Source organism: Gracilinanus agilis, chromosome 3, assembly GCF_016433145.1.
Source record: "Gracilinanus agilis isolate LMUSP501 chromosome 3, AgileGrace, whole genome shotgun sequence".
NCBI classification, from domain to species: Eukaryota; Metazoa; Chordata; class Mammalia; order Didelphimorphia; family Didelphidae; genus Gracilinanus; species Gracilinanus agilis.
In genome coordinates, this window is record NC_058132.1 from 180,209,370 (window position 1) to 180,220,151 (window position 10,782).

Sequence of the window (10,782 nt, forward strand, 5' to 3'; positions counted from 1 at the left end):
GTAATTCAAGATGAAAACCTTGGGTTACTGTTCAAATACAAGGAGAACCTGAAGCATTTTTTTTCTTTGCCTATAGTGGCTCCAAGAACTTTAGGAAACAGAATCTATCAATTTTCTGTCAGTATGCTTAATCATGAAACTTCTGGAAATAGGAATGGTTACTGTATTGATTATAGTTCTATCAGCTTTCAATGTTGTTTTTACAGTGTTGTTATTGTACAAATTTTTCTCCTGGTTCTGCTTATTACAACATTCTTTATCAGTTCATAAGAGTTCTCAAAATTATTTGTTTTTAGAATATTAATGCATATATGTACATATGCATATACATATAAATATATATGTGTACCATCTGGATCTGCTAACTTCATGTTTCTTGGAAATAATTTCCTCATTGCAAAACAATACACAATAGTAGCCTTTACATTTACATATTAAAATTTATTCAACCATTCCTTAACTGATCAGCATTCCTTTAGTTTCCTTTTTCCTTTGGACAAAAAGTTCCTATAAATATTTTTGTAATATAGTAGCTTTTCATATTTTTTTATCTTTTTTTGCCTATATTGGTAGAACTGTGTTAAAGAGTATGCACTATTTCTTAATGGCTTACCAGAATGGTTGAATCTTCACAGGCCTACCAACAGTATAACTATGTGCTTCCTTTTCCTATATTTGTCATTTTCCATACTTTTGGTCACTGACAATCTGATAGTTTTAAAGTAGAATTTCAGAATTGGTTTAATTTGCATTTTCCTAATTGGTAGTGATCTGGAGCAATTTTTAATATAGTTATAGATAAACTGGCTTGCTTCTCCCGAGTCCTGCTTGTTTTATACCCTTAGTAGTGGTTCCCAAATTTTTTTGGCCTACCGCCCCCTTTCCAGGAAAAAATATTACTTAGCGCCTCTGGAAATTATTATTTTTTTAATTTTAATATCAATTAATAGGAAAGATAAATGCACCTGTGGCCATCATTGCCTCACTGGATCACTGCAGCACCCACCAGGGGGTGGTGGTGCCCACTTTGGGAATCACTGCCTTAGATCATTTATCAATTGAAGAATGACTCTTATTCTTACTGGTTCCTTATATATCTTGGAAATGAGATCTTTTTCAGAAGAAAAATTGTTAAATGGTTTATTCTCAGTTCATTGAATCCCTTTTAACTTTAGTTTAATCTTTTAAATTTTATGTATTAAAGGTTATCCTTATCTTCTGTAATTCTTCCTAACCCTTCTTTGATTTGAACTTTTCTCCTTTCCAAACTATAAACTATCTTAAAACTCTTATTTTTAGAGAGATGACTTGTTCAGAGGTCTGATAATCTAATTCACGTCAGATTTGGGACTAGAATCCAGATGTCCTAACTATGAATGCTTTTGCTTATTCCATTAGATTCGTAGTAGAAAAGAAGCACATTAAAAGCAAAAGTTGCTTCTATAAGCTTATTGGTGTTTTTTATTGTTTTTTTTTTGCCTTCGTGGACAGATAGTTTATAAAGATTACAATGATAAGAACTGATTTGGCAGAACCACACCTAGTACAGGGTGATCAGGGCTTTGTCCCAGGCTCCTGTTATGGGGGATGAGGGTGGCATACTTTTTTTGATCCTGTGGTCTTCTGCTTGTCTGCTGTGCAACACCATTTCTCTCCACTTTGTTATAACCTTCAAAATTCACCTTCCCATCCAAACTTCAAGTAGGACCTGAACTCTCTCGGGAATAAGTTACCTTTTCTCCTAGCTTGAGTGCAGCTGCAGTTCCCTTCACCATGACTCCTGCCCTTAATTGAATTTGCCTTGGTGCAAAAAATATAATTATAGCTCTGTTTCCTATTATTTTCAGATAGCCAAGTTAGTGCTTTGTATGTAAGTTTTCTATTACCATCAGCATTCAGCTTTTTACTGTGATGAAAAAGAAACCTTTCAAATCAGCTTTAAGGAAAAATGTTCATTTCACTTTTATATATCTATTCTTGAACTAAACAATTAAAATGAATAAAAACTAAATTAAACACATCCTTTTAAATGTTCTTTTGTCTTCAAATCCCATCAGGAAGGTTTTTATATTTGTTGCCCTGATAGATATTGTCAGGAAGCCCAGACACAGAAAAGTATCACAGTGGGGAGGAGTAAGAATAAAGGAAGAAATACAAACAATTAAAGCTCTGTCCTTTTTAATGGCATGAAACTTTTCCTGTTAATGTAAATCAGAGTGCAAGGAAAGAGCTGCTTACAGGAAAGCTGAGGTTAGAATTTCAAATAAATAGATCCTATCATTTGTCATCATAAACATTCCATTTTTTTCATATTGGAGTGGAGTAGGATTATGAGAATGTTTTCCCTGGAGTATGTGTAATTTTGAATCTCGTCAAATGTATATGTCATTTCACAATTTCACATTAGCAGTATATAAATAATCTTGTTCTACTATGAATATACAGTCTTTTGCACAAAACATAAAGCCTTGGGAACAATAAGATTTTAATTTTTGCAATTTATGGTGTCATTCCTGTGGCGCAGTCCACTGAGAAGCAAATAAAACCTGGCATTTAGTTTGACCTCTGACACAATTTGCATGTGTGACATTGGACAAGTCACTTAACCTTTCAGTTGTAATATATATATGGTTTTATAATAAAATTGAAAGAGCCCTGGGAGTCAGAAAATCAGTGTAGAAGTCCGGACTCTGCCATGAACTAGAATGAAGACTTGATCGAGTCATAAAACCTGCCTTGGTCTTATTTTTCTCACTTTCAGAATTGGGAGCTTGGAGTACATGACAGCAAAAAATTTTTCTAGTCCTAATGGTTGTAAATAATCAGTGATGATATACAGCCCATTTACATCATCAACAAAAGGAAAAAGTGCACTGAGTGTTCTTTGTTTAGAAACACTTGGACTTGGTAAATGGAATGTTGATGTGTCTCATTTGTTTATGTGAGAAAAACAATTTAAAGACGAAATAATATTAAATCCATCAGTGTGCATGCCTGGCGATTCACATTGTTGTTTAAACATTTTCATAATCTTTAAATGATGACCATGGTATTTATGGCAATCACTGAATTAATAATTCTGTTCATAGTGAGAGAGAAAAAACCCAGTGAAGGACAGAATATGCTTTGAACACTGCCTAATACATATTTCTCTGAAAGTGTTGTCAGATAAAGCTTTCAACCAACTTAAAAGTAATGCTTTTCCTATTTCTCTGTTAGTAGAAAGAAGGCAAACAAACCTGTGTTAAACAGTAAGGTCAGCATGACACGAAGCAACCAGAGCCAGTAAATCTAAAACGATGTTGACATTCTGGGGCTAATCCAGCAGGGTAGCAGGAGTCTTCCAAGTTTCACAGCTGCAAAATTCTGTGGACGAGTCAGATCCTAGATTCCAAGCATGCTCCCAGAGAACCAGTTTCCAATGTGACCAATTCCCAAAGGGAGCAATAAACTCTTTCTCTGGCTTTCTCTGGGGTCAGGTTAGTAAGAGGATACAGCAACCAGACCATTGCTTCTACTCAATATTAGCTAACTCACCTCCTCAATTACTAAATTAATCTTAGTGATAAGGAATAAGAAAATTGATGGGCTTGGCTATTTGTCTTCTACTCTCAACACCCCAAAACATAGTAATCTGGATCCTGTTCCAGAGGCCCAGGTCAGACTGGCCTCAGGTCACCATCACCAGCCTGAAGGACTCACTCTGGAAGAGGGGAAGGGAGGATATCCGAACTAAACCAGATCCTCATGTAAATGCTATAAGAATATTGGGTCCCTAGGCCCAAACCAGGCTGAATTCATACCAGGGATTAGGGGTCAAACCAGATGAATTTTGGACATCTAGAAGTCTACTTGTAGTCCAATTAGTGGGTTTTGTTTTGTTTTATTTTAACTCAGGAATGATGGCAAAGAGAAACTTTTATTTAAGAGGTGAATGATGGTCAGGGTATATTGTTTCACTGGAACCTGGACATAAAAGAATTAAAAATGAAGCCTTAATAGTTGATCCAATGAGCATTTATTGAGTTCCTAGTAGATGGAAGAGTATTTGTAGAGAAAGCATGGTGTAGCAGGTAGAGAGCTGACCTGGGATACAGGAAAACCTGGGGTCAACTGCTATATATTAGTTATGTGACCCTGGAAAAGTGACATACTTTCAGTGCTTTTGACGACTTCCAAAGGCTGCAAATTGCAGAGAAGGGACTTACCTACAGGAGTAAATAATATTTTCTTATTTGAGAATTCCCTATACAAGCAAAATTGCAATTCTAATCTCAATCCAAATACAAAATATATGCAAGGTGCTGCAAAGTCTGACAGGCAAAGTGTCCCATCATTCAAAAGAGCCCCAATTGTCAAGAATCCACTATTTGACCAAAACTGCTGGGAAAACTGGAAAACGGTATGGGAGAGATTAGGTTTAGATCAATACCTCACAACCTATACCAAGACAAATTCTGAATGGGTAAATGACTTAAATATAAAGAGGGAAACTATAACTAAATTAGGTGAACATAGAATAGTATATCTGTGAGATCTATGGGAAAGGAAAGAATTTAAGACCAAGCAAGACTTAGAGAACATTACAAAATGTAAAATGAATAACTTTGATTACATTAAATTAAAAAGATTTTGTACAAACAAACCCAACGCAACCAATATTGGAAGGGGAGAAACAAATTGGGGAAATTATAATAAAAACCTCTGACAAAAGTCTAATTTTTCAAATTTATAAGGAACTAAGTCAATTGTACAAAAAAATCAAGCCATTCCCCAGTTGACAACTAGTCATGGGACATGAATAAGCAGTTTTCACAAGAGGAAATCAAAACAATCAATAAGCACATGAAAAAGTGTTCTAAATCTCTCATAGTTAGAGAAATGCAAATCAAAACAACTCTGAGATACCATCTTACACCTAGCAGATTGGCCAACTTGATAGTAAAGGACAATAACAAATGTTGGAGAGATTGTGGCAAAATTGGGACATTAATACACTGCTGGTGGAGCTATGAATTGGTCCAACCATTCTGGAGGGCAATTTGGAACAACATGCAAAGGGCTTTAAAAGACTGCCTGCCCTTTGATCCAGTCGTAACCACTGCTGGGTTTGTACCGCACTCTTTGTGGTGGCAAAAAATTGGAAAATGAGGGGGTGTCCCTCTAATGGGGAATGGCTGAACAGACAGTGGTATCTGATGGTGATGGAATACCATTGTGCTGTAAGGAATGATGAACTGGAGGATTTCTATATGAACTTAAAGAACCTCCAGGAACTGATGCAGAGTGAAATGAGCAGAACCAAGACAACATTATACACAGAAAGTGAAACACTGTGGAGGAATAAATGTGATGGACTTTCCTAATACAAGACAATCCTAAGGCACTTATGAGAAATTGTTTTCCATATCGAGAGAAAAAATTATGGAAGTAGAAACACAGAAGGAAAACAAATGAGTTATCATTTGTTTATATGGATATATGATTGGGGTTTTGGTCTTAAAAATTGCTCTATTGCAAAAATGAATATGAAAATAGGTATGTGATAACATTTGTATAATCCAGTGGAAGTGTTTATTGGATCCTGGAAGGGGGAGGGTAAAGGGGAGGAAAATAAAATAAAATATGTAAACATGGAAAAATATTTTTAAAATAATTTTTAAAGCTCCAATTGTGTAGGGGATCCTACATGTTATATATGAACAAAAGTACCCTCTCTCCCTTAATCTAGTGAGAATAAGGAGTCTTGCTGTGGAAAAGTCTTTTGATGGATTATTTGACTAGAGGCTCTGGCAACATAAAGAGGAAAAAAAGAATGGAGTTATCTGAATAACTCAGGAAAAGAGGGATGCATTTTTGTTTGTATGGTGCATTATTGGATATCTGGCTATTAAATGTTTGGATGTAGAAAAGGTAAAATAAAATTGTGGATCATCTGGTCATAGAGTCTAGTTTGAAAGAAAAAGATGACTAACTATAGAATTTTATTATGGCAAAATATGATTATTATGCAAGAAAAACCCTTCATTATAGTTAGCCCATAGATAAGCATAAGAATCAGTAAAAGAAACAAAAGTATAAAAGTGGTTAAAATGAATGAAGAAAAAGGAAGAACATCTATGAGGAAGATAAAAGTAATATTAAAAGTATTTGCTATGAGACACTGAATGTTAAAATGCCAGAATAGTGTAATCATGCAATACAGACTTGGATGTAATGTTGGCCAAATTGTGCCTTTTAAAAGAAAAACACATTTAGGAAAAGTTTGATTTGTTTGATTTTGACTTAACGCTATCATGTTATAAAGTGGTTTCATGTGTTTAATAACAGCTACTAATAATATCCAACATTTATATAGTGTATTAAAATTTACAAAGTACTGTACAAATTTCTCATTTTCTTCTCACAGTCACTCTGGGATAGAAGTGCTATTATTATCTCCTTTTTGCAGATAAGGAAATTTAGATAGAATTTAAGCGATTTACCCAGGATCATACAGCTAGTAAATATCTGAGGACAGATTTGAACTCGGTTGTTTTTTTTTTTTAAATTCAGGTCCAGTGCTTCATTTCTTTCTAGGCTCTACACCTGACTTTCTAGACTTTTCTCTACTATGTCACAGAAGCCTTCTCACCCTAAAAGTTTATTCATCCCTAGATTTTTCATACTGAAATATATACTCCTTGAGGGTAATGACTTCTTTCTTTCTGTTTATATTTGTATTCTCAGTGCTTAACATAGTTCCTGGAACATTAGTGTGCTCTTAATAAATGCTTATTTTAAAAATAAATAATATTCCATAGCATCCATGTACACAATTTGTTTAGCCATTCTCTAGTTTATAGGCATCTCCTTTGTCTCCAGTTCTTAATTATCACAAAAATGTTACTATAAACATTTTAGAATATATGTGGATTCCCCACTCCACCCTTATTAATGGCTTCCTTGGGGTATAAATATAGTAATGGAGTCTTTAGTCCATTCAAATGGGTAAGGACATTTTAGTTACTTTATTTGCAAAATCACAGATTATTTTCCAGGATGACTGTAGTGATTCACAGCTCTACCCACAATGTATTACTGTGTCTATCTCTCCAAAACCCTTCCAACATCCACTATTGCCATTTTCGGGGTCATTTTTGCCAATTTGAAGTATGAAGTGAAACCTTAGAGTTATTTTGATTTGCGTTCCTTTTATTATTAGTGATTTGGAGCTTTATTTTCATGTGGTCATAAAGACATTGCAATTCTTTTTTTTTTGAGAACTGCTTGTTCATATCCTTTGAAACTATTGAGGAATAATTGTTTGTCTTTTATGTATTTATTAATTGTTTAGGGTTATCTTCTATTCCAAACTCTTATTAGAGAAGTTTGCTACAAATATTTTTTTCTGATTTAACTACTTCCCATCTTAACCTAAATGCATGAATATTCTCACTGCAAAAGTTTTTCACTTTCATCTAATAGGAATTATGGATTTTATCTCTTATAATTGCTTATATCTCTTGTTTGTTTAAGAATATAACTCTGGGGGGGGCAGCTGGGTAGCTCAGTGGAGTGAGAGTCAGGCCTAGAGACAGGAGGTCCTAGGTTCAAACCCGGCCTCAGCCACTTCCCAGCTGTGTGACCCTGGGCAAGTCACTTGACCCCCATTGCCCACCCTTACCAATCTTCCACCTATGAAACAATGCACCGAAGTACAAGGGTTTATAAAAAAAAAAAAAAAGAATATAACTCTGGCCTATCCACCACTGTCAGAATCTGAATACAGATTGAATCACACTATTCTTCATTTTATTCCCTCCATTAATTTTTCTCTATAGTTAAGTGATATGTGTCTTTCACATTATAATGAACATGGAAATATACATTGTATGATCACACATATCATATTATCTTCCTTTTGAAGAGGGTGGAGAGGTGGGAGGGAAGGAGAGAACATGGATTGAAAAATGTCAAAAATGATTATTGAAAATTGTATCATTGTGGGACGATCAGATGTAATTGACTTTACTACTAATAGCAATGCAATGATCCAGGGCATTTTTGTGGGACTTATGAGAAGAATGCTATCCACATCTAGATAAGTAACTGTGGGAGTAGAAATCCAGAAGAAAACATGTGATTTATCACTCGTTTATATGAGTATACGACTTGGGGTTTTGGTTTTAAAAGACTGCTCTTTTAAAGAAATGAATAATATGGAAATGGGTTTGAGTGATAATATATGTATGTATAATCCAGTGGAATTGCTTATCATCTCCTGGAGGTGGGAAGAATGAGGGGAGGGAAAAAACAAGAATCATATAGCCATGGAAAATTAAAAAAAACCCTAAAAAAAAGAAAATTGTATCAACATGTAATGTGAAAAATAAGAGAATACATCTCTTATTTGTATCTGTGAGAAGTATATAATCAGTTACTCATCTATTTTTTAAAAATAGTATAATCTCTAATAGTAAATCAATGTATCCATTTAGAATGTATTGTGGAATATGTTTTGAGGTATTGATCTGAGTCTTAATTAATGCCATGCTGCTTCTCAGTTTTCTCAGCAATTTTAATCGAATAGGGAATTTTGCCCCAGGTAGCATGTTCTCCACTTTAACAAATGCTGTATTACTGATTTCTATTGTTTATAAATCTCCCATACCTAGTCTATTCCATTGATTTATCTCTCTATTCTTTAACTAATAAAAGACAGTTTTTCATAAGTTTTATTTATACTTTGTCCAATTCATTATTTAAGATTTCATTTTTAAGTCTTCATTTGGGTCTATATCTTTTGTTTTTGGTCCCTGAACCAATTTCTATTCTTATTTTATATAAATATAAAGCATGTGCTAACTATTTCTGCCTTTTTTCATTTGTTTGCAATATCTCTATGCCCTAGTATATGCTCAGTTTTTATAAAAATTGCATATAGTGCAGAGAATTATATATTTTCCTTTGCTCTCTCATTTTGGAGATGCCATAAATCTAATGAACTCTGCTTCTTCCAGAAATTTGTTCAAAGCTATATTTTCCTTTTTATTTATCTTTTCTGTTAGACATATTGATAACTTACAATGGAATATTGAAGTTTCCTGTCATTATCATGCTACTGTCTATGTCTTCTTGAATCTCAAATAATGTTTCTTCTATGAATTTGGAGGATTAGAGATTTGGAGAATGTAAATTTATTGTTAATATTGATATGTTTTCTTTCGTTCCTTTCTATATAAGACAATTTCCTTTATTCTTTTTTATATTTGTTTTTACATGTGAACTACAGCTTTTTAAGATTTGCTAGATGCAAATTTTTCCTTTTTTTTTTTTTTTGTGCTTGTCTATTTTTTAGAAGATTTTTCCATTGTTTCATGATTCATGTTTTTACTCTTTCCTCTACTTACCCAACCCTCCCAGCCCCCATAGTTGACACACATTTCCATTGGTTTTTACATGTGTCATAGATCAAGATCTATTTCCATATTGTTGATAGTTGCACTGGGGTGCTTGTTTAGAGTCTACATCCCAAATCACATCCTCAGCAACCTATATGTACAAGTAGTTATTTTTTCTTCTGTGTTTCTACTATCATACTTTTTCCGCAAATGTGGATAGTGTTCTTTTTCATAAGTCCCTCAGAATTGTCCTGGGTCATTGCATTGCTGTTAGTACAGAAGTCCATTACATTCTATTTTACCACAGTGTATCCGTCTCTGTGTACAATGTTCTTCTGGTTCTGCTCCTTTCACTCTGCATCAATTCCTGGAGGTCTTTCCAGTTCACATGGAATTCCTCCAGTTCATTATTCCTTTGAGCACAATAGTATTCCATCTCCAGAAGATACCACAATTTGTTCAGCCATTCCCCAATTGAAGGGCATACCCTCATTTTCCAGTTTTTTTGCCACCACAAAGACTGTGGCTATAAATATTTTTGTACATGTCTTTTTCCTTATGATCTCTTTGGGGTATAAACCCACCAATGGCATGGCTGGATTAAAGGGAAGATAGTCTTTTAAAGTCCTTTGGGCATAGTTCCAAATTGCTATCCAGAATGTTTGGATCAATTCACAACTCCACCAGCAATGTATCAAAGTCCCAATTTTGCCACATCCTCTCCAACATCCACCACTTTCCTTTGCTGTCATTTTAGCCAATCTGCTGGGTGTGAGGTGGTACCTTGGAGTTGTTTTGATTTGCATTTCTCTAATTGTTAGAGATTTAGAACACTTTCTCATGTGCTTATTGATAGTTTTGATTTCTTTATCTGAAAATTGCCTGTTCATGTCACTTGCCAATTTATCAATTGGGGAATGGCTTGATTTTTTTTGTATAATTGATTTAGAACCTTACATATTTAAGTAATTAGACCTTTGTCATAGTTTTTGGTTATAAATATTTTCCCCAATTTGTTCATTCCCTTCTAATTTTGGTTGCATTGGTTTTGATTGTACAAAACTTTTTAATTTAATGTAATCAAAATGATGTATTTTACATTTTGTAATTTTTTTCTAACTCTTGCTTGGTCTTAAATTCTTTCCTTTCCCAGAGATCTGACAAATATACTATTCTGTGTTTGCCTAATTTGCTTATAGTTTCCCTTTTTATATTCAAGTCATTCACCCATTCTTAGTTTATCTTGGTGTAGGGTGTGAGATGTTTTTTTTTTAACCCTAACCTTCTGTCTTGGAGCCAATACTCTGTATTAGCTTCAAGGCAGAAGAGTGGTAAGGGCTAGGCAATGGAAGTTAAGTGACTTGCCCAGGGTCACACAGCTAGGGAGTGTCTGAGGCCA